General features: G+C 46.3%; 1 protein-coding gene across 1 annotated transcript in view; it reads left to right on the top strand.

The window, feature by feature from the left end:
- The first annotated feature begins 8,369 nt into the window (after window positions 1-8,369).
- LOC119382445 (polyunsaturated fatty acid 5-lipoxygenase) overlaps window positions 8,370-13,361 on the top strand; it is a 68,557-nt gene continuing 63,565 nt past the window's right edge. The window contains exon 1 of the mRNA XM_037650149.2: window positions 8,370-8,776. The gene's annotated coding sequence lies outside the window, so the exon portion shown is untranslated. The remainder of the gene's footprint in view (window positions 8,777-13,361) is intronic.

The raw sequence follows: 13,361 nt of genomic DNA, 5'->3' as shown, positions 1-13,361 counted from the left end.
ACGTCTGGGTGCTCTCATGATCGCCTCCTTAACTTGGTGTAGACCAAAATTTGCATGGGAGGGTAAGAGGATTTGACGAATATGACTGCCGGGTCATGACATGAATAACGTTAAAATCTTGTCGCGTACGTCGTCAAACCCTTTCCACTAGACACGTGTGGCACATACCCGTTTACCACGGGCCGCGCTGTACGGGTATGCGCCACAGGTGATTGACAGTTTATATCGACCCAGGAACGGCGAGAACAGACATTGTTAACTTAAATGCTAGAGCGTTAAGGAAAATCAACATCGGCAGCGTTGACTCAACGAATGGAAAGAACGAAAAATAGGATCTCAGCAGGAATCGAACCCAAGCATTCTGCGTGGCAATCAGGTATTCTACCACTGAGCCACGCCATGTCTGTAAACTAGTTTGGAAAAACAGCCTACGCAGGCGTAATATTGCAACGTCAGTTATGGTTGTGGTGCTGGCTATCTAATTTTACAAGAAAGCTATAAACACTACATGATACTCCTACGATACAGGCGTCATATCAGATTAACGTCTGTAGTTCCAGTGTTGGCTCCGTTTCTATAGCAGTCTAATAAACATTACGTTTGTATTCCTATGATTCAGCAAGCTATATTGAAGCATTGCTCGACCCCGGAGGAATACATTAACGAAAGTTGCATATGATATCCACATCACCGCACCGTAAAGTGCACTTAGTCCGCCAGAACGCCGCAGTGTCCTCTCCATTTCTTACGAGGCTGGGCGATGGCCTCATGCTGACCGTGGATGATGCCAGATTGATTGACAGCCGCTTTGTAGACAAATACGACAAACACCATACACTGATGTTGGTCTACGTAGCACTATTCAGGCCTACCAGCCTCGACGGCCTATACGTCACCAACGCGAAGGGTGGCTTCAGGTTCCTACATGTCGCCGGCTATGTCGACAGACAAGTTGTCGACGAAATGACCGAGGCATCCACGAATTCCAACAGCTCTACTATTGGCCGCGAGATCGAGCGGAGTCGCCGCCTGGCGGCTTTTGGCTGAACCGCGCCTAGTGTGGATTGCTCCGTGCGTCGTCTGCTAGCCACGTTGTGTTCGCATGTGCGCGTACGTCATGCAGGTCCTCAAAGGGCGGTTTGTTCCATTGCGTTAGTGCAACTTTAACCGCTCGTACGTATGCCGAACACGATGTAAACAAGTATTTAGCCTTGATCGGCTATATATGTACTGTAATAAGATAAGTGAGTGCACTTGTCGAGAGTGCTCTGTGTGGTCGTCGTACCCTCCGTTAACGAGAGTCATATCAGTGTAGGTTCCGCGCTGTGGTTCAAGTGCATTGCAAAGTGCACTTGGCGTTGTCATAAAGAGGGGAAGTATTAAATCTCTGTGAATACAGCCTTTTAACGGCTCGGTGGTAAAAAAAAAGGCTCTCGTACATTTGCGCGTTGTGGTTAGGTGTATAACTTTGGGACTGTCGTTTATAGGTTACGCGACGAGCTTTGTGTACGGTCCTGGTCCCACTACACAGAACTATTTCTGTGAAGTCACGTCTGGCACTTCGGTACTTAAATTGTCCCCTAAAAAGAACAGAAAATGAAATGACACGGAAATCGCAAAACTGAGTTGGGTCATTCCACGCCAAACGTCCCAGACATTGCGCTCGACCCTCTCCAAATGTATTGTAAAAAATTGTGGACGTTCATATCAGTGCACTATTTGCCCTCTGAAAGTATTTTTTGGAAAAAAAAATTTTCTTGTCTGTTACAGTGATTTGAATTTTGCCGTAGTGGGTGAAACATAGGTTGCGAAAAAATATTCTAAAAAATACAATACTTTACGGAACGCCTTAAATATCTGCTGTTTACTTGAAAAGGAATGGCGCTATTTTATTATCACCCAGTGACGACCACTACTTTGTCTCACGATGTACTTTGTGGTGAAGCAATGCTGCAATTCTGCGCCCATTTTGATTATTTTTTAAAAAATTCTACGAATATTACAGACAAAATAGAACTATATCACATGGCTGGATAGTTGGCAGTAAGCGTGTCAAAAAAGTATTGAAGTCGATGACCGAGTAGTTTCGAAGTGGAAAGGGCGCAAACATTGAAAAATGTGTGAAATGCTCCACGTTCAGGCACATGTAGAGTGGTGATGCAGTCCAAGTAAAAATGCACGCTTGGTCTCGTTGGGAAGAGTAAACAAAGGAGATTTATTTGTGAAAGTTTCATCGGAGTGTTTTTTTGTTTTTGGCGAGAAACAAAAATTTATGTTGAGCGTTCGCGGCGTGCCTGGGCGCGGGCCCGTAAGTCCGCTTCACTGCGCCGCCACTGTTCCTTGGGGCAACGGAAGTATGCAGCGCCCACGCGGGTGGCACGATTGTGTGCTGCTGTGAGTTTTCTCGTTTCGACACGCATTCTTCGGCTTTCCGCAGTGCCGCCGACGAAGTGTCAGGGAAAACGAGTGATGGTTCGTTTAAAATATATTATTATATAATAAAAGTGGCTAACAGGCACCGGGAATACACTTATAATTATTTTTTATGGGCAGCTCGCTTGAACGTGACTCGCGCCATTCGTGCCTCGGAGCCGAATGGTGCTACGTATTCTTACGCTCGGATCTTCGGCAGAGGTGAGCTTTGCTTCGGTGATCGCGTCGCCGAGCGAGCACGCGGCACTCGAAGGTTCGTCTTTCGGCCGCTTCCCTTGGCAGCGCGTAATAAGATAAACATTGCGAATGGTGAGTACACTGCTATCGTGTCATATTTTATACGGAGAGCCTGTACAACGGAAACCGAAAGCGATAAGTATACAAAACGAGGAAGCCGCCTTTAAGGCGGCTTCGTCCTTTTAAATGTCTATCGCCCTCGCTTAGTAATCGCAAGGCGATTACTAAGATGAAAGCATCGCATGCAGCGTGGCAGAAAGTTGAGCTCTCAGCAAGGTTTGAGTCTACAATCTCCCTCAAAGGTACGCGCACGTTTCACCTTTTCGTGCCATCATCACTGACCACTCTTAATGCCGGGCTCACCACCTACTCAGCAACACAGGGATTTCAAGTGGCCAAGAGTCCGAAGACCATACGTCGGCAACGGAAGTAAGAACTGCAACCTCCGCAGAGATCGAGAACACAACCCAAGCTCTGCACCTGTCATACGTGTGCATGCAGTGACGTGGCAATGAAATCGTGCTCTGCTCCCACTACTAACCGGCAGCCTTTAATGCCCTTCCGAAACATTCTGCCAGCCATATACACTGTTTGCAAGTTTTCAGCAACGTGAAAACTCACAGCAGCACACGATCGTGCCACCCGCGTGGGCGCTGCATACTTCCGTTGCCCCAAGGAACAGTGGCGGCGCAGCGAAGCGGACTTACGGGCCCGCGCCCAGGCACGCCGCGAACGCTCAACATAAATTTTTGTTTCTCGCCAAAAACAAAAAACACTCCGATGAAACTTTCACAAAGAAATCTCCTTTGTTTACTCTTCCCAACGAGACCAAGCGTGCATTTTTACTTGGACTGCATCACCACTCTACATGTGCCTGAACGTGGAGCATTTCACACATTTTTCAATGTTTGCGCCCTTTACACTTTGAAACTACTCGGTCATGGACTTCAATACTTTTTTGACACGCTTACTGCCAACTATCCAGCCATGTGATATAGTCCTATTTTGTCTGTAATATTCGTAGAATTTTGAAAAAATAATCAAAATGGGCGCAGAATTGCATTATTGCTTCACCACAAAGCACATCGTGAGACAAAGTAGTGGTCGTCAATGGGTGATAATAAGATAGTGCCACTCCTTTTCAAGTAAACAGCAGATATTTAAGGCGTTCCGTAAAGTATTCTATTTTTTAGAGTATTTTTTCGCAACCTATGTTTCACCCACTACGGCAAAATTCAAATCACTGTAACAGACATGAAAAATTTTTTTTCCAGAAAATACTTTCAGAGGGCAAATAGTGCACTGATATGAACGTCCACAATTTTTTACAATACATTTGGAGAGGGTCGAGCGCAATGTCTGGGACGTTTGGCGTGGAATGACCCAGTTGCCTTGCGCAATTTTAACTTGTGGCGAAATTTATACAAATAGCCGTGTACTTAGATTAAGGTGCGCATTAAAGAGCCCTGATGATCAAAATTAATCGAAACTGCTTACTTTACATTTATGTCGTAGTAATTTCACGCGAAGCCACATCTTTTTCTCTTTACATTACCTTGTGCGTTTGTGTTGCGTTGTTTAGATCGACGGAAGGCAGCGGACAATATTCGCATGAAAAAAACGTACTTTGGTCCCGTGAAATAACGGAGCCTTTGTTCCATTACTGTCGTGCAAGTAATCAATTGAAGAAAGTTTCGTGCTACGCAGCTACCTTCGTGTACTGTTACTAATAAAAACAAGCGTGGTCGTGTTAAACGTCTCCGCAGCGCTAAAGCGCTGTCAGCCACGTAGCTTTCCCCAGTAATTCTATCAACTGTCCTACACTTCATAGAGAACTGAATAAGAAATGCAAATAAATATTTGAGCACGCAGTGCACAAAGTGCTTTTTGAACTCTTCTTGCAGGAATACGGGCTTTCTTTTTGTTGGGGTCATCCAGATGAACAAGAAGTAAATAGTTAATTCAGTCGCGCTATACAGCAGTGCGCAGTAGGTGGAACACAAGCCAAACATGTACAAGTAAAACAACAAGAAAACGTCATCCATTGTGAAAACGCCGACTGTTGCCAAAGGCGAGCAACCTATTCGTGGGCAGAATGCGCTTCTTTCACATGTAATAGTAACGTTCGGCGCCTCGTGCATTAATTCGGAAACGAAGAGCGCACATATTACCAGAAAGCTGCAGTCAACGCATTTTGTTTGCCGGAAATCGGGTCAAATCGCTCACAACGAAGCGATGATGTGCGCGCTTGTACACGCGCCGACAGCCGCCTATCCACACTAGCGCGGCGACGGTGCTGCCACCTGTAGCCCGATCTCGCCGCGAATACCACATACTTCCCTACACATGGACCCCTCGTCACCACGATTACGACCGGATCCTATAACATGTCATGACCAGCTGCTGGTGCTCACTGATCACGGGGATGATGCCCTTGTTCAAGAGCTGTCAAGAACATCTTGCACACATGCACACGGGTTCGTGAAACGTGCGTGCGTTCTCGGGACACGTATAGGCACTACATATCAGCTTACCGCTTCTGGTGTTGGTAATACCCACGTTGCCATTGGCAGCGTTACCCAACCGTAAACAACTGGTTATATAACACATATGCGGCTCTTCAACATATATAAGTGTGCGAATAAAATTTATACAAATCTTTAGCGTCATTTTGTAACGTGTCGCTCAGTAAAAAAAAGTTACGCCACAGTCGCCTACCCGCAGCATGCTTCGCATAACATCTACTCCCGCAGTACGTGGGATCTGCCGAATTTTTTAAATTTTTCTATATGACCAGCGATAGAACGGACGTAGAACAGAAAAAGGAGACTAGCGCCCAGGGCCGCACCCAGGAATTTTTTTCGGGGGTGCTTGTGTGTTGAACGGCTAACTTTGCCAACTGGTGGTCACTGTGAAGGCGTGCAAGTGCTTTAGTGTCATCCGAAAAGTTAAAGCATGAAACATTTCGGGGGGTGTCAGAATCCCCTCAACCCCCCCCCCCCCTTAGTTACGGCCCTGCTAGCGCCGATTTCAACTGTTCTCTGTTATTTGGAGAAGCGCCAACTGAGTCTCGCACAGGTTGCGTGTTTTGGCCTCGCATTCCTGCGTGACCCAAGCAATATTGTGCGCGTGATGACCTTCAACTACGTTGAGCGAGGAAAGACTCAGCCGGACCCGCGGCCGAATGTTTCCTTTCCCAGCGCAGAACGGCGCAGAACTGTGAGTGCGTATACTCAACACTTGACACCTGGCTACCTTAAAGGTCGTTAACGTGTTGCGTTAAAGGTCACATAAGCCACTCCGAGTTCAAAGACGAGATATTAGTTGTGGCGTTTTTATTTTCTAAACGAGCCAAATGCACTTTAAGTGAAACTGACAAAAACGCACTTTTTTGCTACTGCCAATATGGTCGGGCCTGCTCCAACAATTTTTTGCCAGTGTGTTCCTGTCCCCTAAATAAGTCAAATCTGTCTTGCGGCTAATATCTATATAGTCCACTATCGTCGGTATTCAGGAGTAAAGTTTCTACTTGGCTCTTATAGATTGGAACATATCTTTTGGGCTTGAATCAGCTCAGAAAAGAAGTCTAAAATTATTCGAATGCACGGTATAGCAATATTTTGCGATAAACTTAACATCATCCTTGTGCTTCTGGCGGTGCCGTCCTCCGTCGCATGCGCGTAATGGCGACGACTATAGGCTTGACGAGCGAGAGGTCCTTCCTGGCAAAAGGCGCACTGTTCTGGATTGTCGGCAGCGTTTTCTTGTTCTTGGCATCCATTGCTTGAACCTCTTCTACTGGCTCTTACCCACAAAGGGGGATTGGCCATGAAACCGGCTGTAAACATTACATGGAAATTTAGAATTTAGACAAAAGTAATTGAATTAATCGGAATACAAGCGAGAATTGAAAATAAAATAAGAATCTTTGGGTTATGTGCCAATAGAATGAGAAAAGAACCTTAATATCGAAAATAATCAATTAGAGAAAAGAATTATAAAATACCAAATTGCAATAGGAAATAACTTAATGAGGAACTCTTCTTGTGTCTCGAAGAAATTCGCAGACAGGTACGCAAACGTTCCTGTTGCTGTGGCCCAGAGAAGACGCCCCAAGGGAAAGAATATTTGCAGAATCTAGAGGAATGTTCAAATTTCTGAATAAATATTCGAAATGTTTTTTCCTGTGACTGGAGAACCTTGAAAAGTCCTCCAGCTCTTCTTCTTCTTCTTCGGAGCTCGTTTTATGCCGTGCCGTTTCGGATAACTTCTTCTTCTTCAAGGAATAGATCGATGCCCAATATCTTAATTTCATATATCTGTTATTTCAAATATATCGTCTTCGAGCGAAAGAAGGACATGATACTGCAGCGCTAAACTCGAAAAGAAACGCTGAGAGGCAAAAACAAGTAGGAAAGTCGGCCTCTTACTCTTTATATTCGAGCTTTGCCCTACAACATCGGGTCCATCAGTAAGTGCCAAATCGCCCTAGAAATACTAATTGTGGAACGTAAACACGATAGCAAAGCAACGAGGACACAAATAAAACAGATTGGATGAGGCCATGTCGGCTGTTTTGGTCCCGATTGTTGGCGCAGCGCTGGTTTAATGAATGTGGCTCAGTTTGATTGAAACAGATGCAGCATTTGGCTCATTTTTGATTAGAAACTGCCTTTTTGAGTTCACGTTACAATCAGGAATGACCCCACTTTGATTCCAACTGTTTTAGAAGTTAAAGATACTTAGGCACGCTTTACGCTCCCGTGAAATTTAGCCCAGTTTCGGTTTCTGCATTTGGCTCTTTTCGAAAAAAAAAACGCCACAGTTCAGGCGCTATCTCCTTCTTGCCACTTATTTCTTCATAAAACAAGTGGAGAATATCAGCACTAAGCGTTCAGCCTGTCAGGATTTCGCGCTTTTCGACTACTGGCTGTTATCTCCGCTTGCGCAGTCGAAAACGCACAAAACTAAGTGAAGTGTGTTGACCGAACACGATAGTCGTGAGAGACAAGGCAGAACGGCATGGCAAATGAGGTTGAGAGACAACTGATATCCCTCATATGTGGAGCAATCCAGAGCCTATTCCCTCATGACGTCATATGAACAGACTGCTGGCGTCACAAATTGTGCCGAAAAGGCGGGGAGCGCCAAGAGAGAATAACGTGCTCATTCTTTGTGTTTTCAGAGGTCGTTCAGTTACTTTCCTGATTGCTGCCTGAGGTGCGGATATTCTTGGTTCAATTTAGAGTGACCATAATCTGGTCACCGGTAGAACGACGGCGGTCGTGCTGACGATGCTTGGCAGCGTACACGCTCGACACGTGGGGTTTCCATGCTTGACCAAGGTTGGTGCGTGGAGGCTTCCTGTGCGAGCGCCCGATTTCACCCGCTAAATGAACCATAATAATCTCGCGCTCCCTTCTCACTCGTTGTCACGAATGGGCCAACAGGAGAGCAAGCGAGGAGAATACCGATGAAAACAAGTAGCAATGAACTGCACCGCGCTGTTGCGAGAATGCCGACAGGCGCGACGCAGTACTTGCGAGAGGCCCGCGCTGAAGATGGTGGGATTAACAGAAAGCGAAGAGAGTAAGAGAGGGAGAGACGAACCCTCGAAAGCGAAAGGGAAGACGCAGTTGAAAACCGGATCCGGACGTTCCCTCCCAGACGCCAAAGGAAACGTGGCCCGATCTAAAACATCGCCCTCTGCTGCGTCGTTTCTCGGACCGGACACGTTGCTAGCAGACGACAGCGGCGTCCACGGTTGCTCCGCAGTGGTTTTCCCCAACTACGCCGACCAACGGACCGACTCAGTGCGCGATTGCATTCATCTCTGTTAGCGCGTTAGCGGAAAGGTCGCATTCAATCATTTTGTCTCGCAGACCGTAAAAGAGCGCCATCGACAAGCGACACCACGACAGTTTCAAGATGCGCATGGTACCCGCCACGATCGTCTGTGGTTCCTCGATCTTCTTTTTAGTGAACGGTAGTCCGTAACAAAAGCCCGTGCTTTGAAGAGCGTATATATCACAGTGCTGTGCCATTTCGCTGGTGATCCGAACCAAGCTGCCTCGTGCTGAACTTTGAACATAGAGAAGCCCGAAAGGTAAGTTATTCAGTTAATTCTTTCCTTGTGTTATTCTGCTTATTATTTTTTTCAGGAGCTTTGTACTTCTTGCGTTCTGTGCAGAACATAATTACTGTACGCACATGTTCGCCTTTATCCAGCAAGCCTTTATCCATTTTAGTGAAGCGCGTATACGTGAGGTAAAAATATTTCATCAGAAGCCATACGTGGGCTCTGAAGAATTGTAAGCGGAGCGAGCAAACCCATGTTTTCAGCAGTATCTTACACTGTTTATAACTCGAAAGAAGATCTTGCGAAGCTTAAATTCTCAAGTCAGGAAGAAATCATAAGTTTTAAGGGCATTAAAAAAACTGTGAGCAAAAAGGCATTTTCACCTGCCAGAGGAGTCGAATATTCCGCATCGACGAGCAGAGAAAAACAAAGTGATTCAGTGTTACTAAATCGCAATCGCCTTTAAAGTTGCTGCGAAGATTATGTAACGCATCAGTATTTGTGAATATGAATTCTACCGTTCCGTTCGTCGCATCGTCGCCGACTATCAACCGAGGAAGTGGACGCAGCCGTTGCTTCCGTGCGATAGCGACACAGCGCGTGCAAGTCGAGGAAGGTGCCTTGGGTGGGACCATCGATCCTGAAAGCATTGTCGACTTCCTTCTCTGGAAGTGCGCGAGAAGTACGCCGAAACGAACTGCAAGGTGGGCTTGCATGATACACCCGTGCATTTGAAGAAGCAGACACTTATTCCCATACCTTAAAAGAACTGTGGTCTAGCAGGGGCGTAGCCAGAATATTTTTTTCGGTGTGTGGGGGGTTCAACCATACTCTATTATGTTCGTGCGTGCGTTTGTATGTGGGTGTGTATATATACGCAAGCAAAACTGAAACATTCCTGGGAGGGGGGGATGTTGAACCCCCCGCCCCCCCTGGCTACGCCCCTATGGTCTAGGGCAGCGAATTAAAAAGAAAAACTGTGAGACACGGCACATAGGTGACGCAGAATTTCGAACCATAGCCGATCATACACCCTGCAACTAAATCCGAAATGTCCGCCCAGAAAGTCGCTTTTGAATTTAGGGTATGCTCCTTCAAAGTTTTCTATTTGAGCAGCATGATACTAGCGTCTGCCGAATGCTCTGATTCGCTGCACACGTCGTCTTGTCTGGCTTGGAGTGTGCGCTTGGCCTTTTGTGCGCGACCTTAATTGGTGTTTGCCGACCGTGTGTTCCTTTTTAACACGAAGCTGTTTTATGCCAGGGTCCACCACGGCTCGACTGACGTATTTCCATCACGGATATCACGTTGCAAAATATATAGACTAACAGATGCCAAAGAAAAAAAATAAAAGAAAAAGATCCGCCACCGGGAGTCGAACTTACGACCCCCCGCTCCACAGCGCGCGGCGCGAAATGACTCAGCCACAAACGGCACGGTCTTCACCTTTCTAACGGCGAGCTATTCATATACACCATTTTCCGATGGCGGTACTCAGAGATCGGTGGCACTTAAGCCTGCTTTCGTTATCACTAGCGAGATGGCGCGAAGGGCTAGAAAGGCGCGCCTTAAAGGTCGTCGCCCCACGCCTTGCGATGAGCGCGTGCCTCTACAGGGCGTGGTCGCTCGTGCGCGCGCATATCTTGTGATGGCGGTGGTTTGTATGTCTTGTACTCTCACCGCAAGTTTTCACTGAAGTTACAGAGAGCACGAAGGTCACTTCGCTCACTGCAGCGGCCGCTTTTGCGAAAGGCGCGCGCTGCTCACACACAAATAAGTTACAACTGCGACAGTTATTTCGCGCTCATCCTGTGTATACTTGTGCGTTCTTTTCGTGCGTCCTCATTTGTGTTTGAGCAGCGCGCTTTAACTGTCGAGCTGTGACAGTAGTTAGTTCGCGCTTATCCTGTGTATGTTCTTTCCGTGCGTCCTTTCTGCTTGAGCAGCGCGCTGCTTTCCGTTCTTCGCGTTACATTCCAGTTTGTTGCTATCGCATTCATTGCTTCGCCCTTGTGGCGAAACAATGTGCAACAAACGCTCAACTACGTCTGTGAAGACACTTTTCACTTTCGTGTTATACCGAGTCCTATGACAGAGGGATCAGCCATGTTTTCTTCATCTTTAGTGGACTGGTAGTGAGTGGTGAGGTTTGCCCAATTTGTGCGGCGCATAAGTTTCTACTAGCGCACAGAAAAAATACCCAGGGCCCTAGCCATATATAGCTTCGCTACAAAAGGCTGGTGCGTAAGACACGTGCTCTTTATATTACTGGTGGTTTTAACGAAGGCTTACCGGAGTTGTACTTCGCAGCACTCTTGTGCGATCGGGCGCTCATCCACATCGTAAGAGAGCATTGAGCGCCACCAAGACACAGCGACACAAGATGGCGCACGGAACATAGACGTGCAGATCCTTACACAGCTGTTTTCCCAAGTCACGTCAGAGATCACGCGTAGCCCACCAATCCGAAGCAGGAGAAAAGCGAACACAAGCAGCTCTTGACTGCTGGCACCTTTGGAACATCGTCATCACAGGAATTGCAGTTATGTGGTCGTAATATAGGACACTCTCATTTGGTTTGCCACTGTGTCGGAAGACGGAGACATGACAAGTGAAAAATACGTATTCGTTTTCTTTCAGCGTTAAGGCGAGAAACTGACGCCCTTTTTTTATTGATGAATAGGAGAGGTTGGTGCCATTATGGTGGCACTAGCTCCTCCTTCTCGCTTAGCAGACGAAATATACAATACGATCATTATAAGAACGGCACAAAATGTTATGCAGTCGAACACAAGACCTGCAAATGCAGTACAATCGAACACCACATGAGTCTCATGTAGTCGAGCACAAGTTCAAATAGGTAAAATAGGTTCACACGTACACAAGTACATGTTTGAAAAAAGCGCGAAAAAAACCGCCACACACATGCACGAAGGAGACAGGACGACGCGCTACTAGCAACTGAAGTTTAATCAAAAGCGCAGTAAGATATCGCACACTACGAAAATAACAAGGTTAAAGGATCCCGCAACCATAGAATGAGTATGCATATGACAAAAACGCATTAGGCCATCAGATAAAGTTGCTAGTAGCGCGTCGTCCTGTCTCCTTCGCGCATGTGTGTTGTGTTTTTTTTTTCTGGCTTTTTTTTATACATGAATTTGCACCAACTCGCCCGTCTCTGCTAGTTCTGTAAACAAGTAGTCGAGCACGAGTTCAAATAGGCAAAATAGGTTCGCATCTACACGTCCAAGCTCACATATTCTGTACTGCTTGACATGCACGGGAAAACACACAACTGACGCACTCTTATCGCACTCCTAACTGTACTGCATTCGATGTGATGACGTAATTCTGAATTCATCTGAATGCACTGTTGCAGACGGAGAACATACCCGCTCTTGATAGTCTTGAAGAAAGCGACGAAACGACCTGTTATTTCGGTTTTTCTTTCTACATTGCTGAAGAGAATTAGTGAGAACGTGCACAGTATCTGTGCTGCCTAAGCGCACTTTTCCTGTAGGGTAGCACCCCTTACAGAATGCAATTGTTGATCTGGGGACCACAACACTCCTACAAGCAAACCAGCCTGCTTGCTGTTTTCTAACGCCTTTCTTTACACGTAACAAACACATAATCACCATCGAGGAAAAATTGCACAGCTAACCAAGTGAGAGTTAAGACATTCGTGCAGCAAAGCGCCATCTGCACACTCAGGTGTGGCTGTGCTGGTAAATTGAAGCTGGCAACTCCGATACGCGGACATCAAGTATCCCACTAGGATCATGACACTACCCCCCCCCGTATAGCTCATTTAGCGGCTTCACTGAATTGATAAACATTTATGAACTGGCATCATTCAAGTGCTTCTTGTTGTATCACACTAGCCACATGAAACCATGCACCTTTATATCTGTAGCTTGTATAGCGCAGCGAATCGACGGGACACAAAAGAAAATATTCACACACAACAGAGCGGCAACTTTCAACAAGGAAATTTATTCCTGTTTTCGCGGAATAAATACAGAAAATAATGATAAACTGGGGAGAGCGAGTGACAGAAAATAAACAAGCAAAATCAAACAAAATTTCCCAAAGGGATCATCCACCAATGCCTAGCCTCCTAGTCCCATAATAATTTTACTGAAGTCACCTGAAAGGATAAACAAGGATGCACAATTTTTGATTATGACGCGAGGAAATCTACTTCCTCTGTAGGTCACCTGACGGCATGCTTCCGCACAAGTCGCCCAGGCGCGCAGTTTCAATGGCTTCAATAGTCTCGCGCGTCATTTTCTGGCCAATTTCGCTCACAATGCAGAACTTTTCATAGATTGGTTGGCAACTGCAATCTCTACAATGGATGCCAAGGTGTCCAGCATTGACTCGTCTTACGTTACAATTATGCTCTTTCAACCTGTCATTCAGAGAGCGTCCCGTTTGTCCTGCGTACCTTCTGTCGCACGAGAGAGAGAGAACTCTTTATTGAAAGGCAGAGAATTTAGCCGGCCTATACAAATCGCTGACTTGCTACTATGCGTGGTGAAGGGGATGGGGTATGGAAAGACACGAGTTTGTCGAGCTAACCGATACCATTTAAATATGTGAGTAG

This window comes from Rhipicephalus sanguineus, chromosome 2 (assembly GCF_013339695.2).
Source record: "Rhipicephalus sanguineus isolate Rsan-2018 chromosome 2, BIME_Rsan_1.4, whole genome shotgun sequence".
Classification (NCBI taxonomy): domain Eukaryota; kingdom Metazoa; phylum Arthropoda; class Arachnida; order Ixodida; family Ixodidae; genus Rhipicephalus; species Rhipicephalus sanguineus.
The sequence above is the reverse complement of the archived record's forward strand: the minus strand, read 5'-3'. Positions and strand labels throughout refer to the sequence as shown.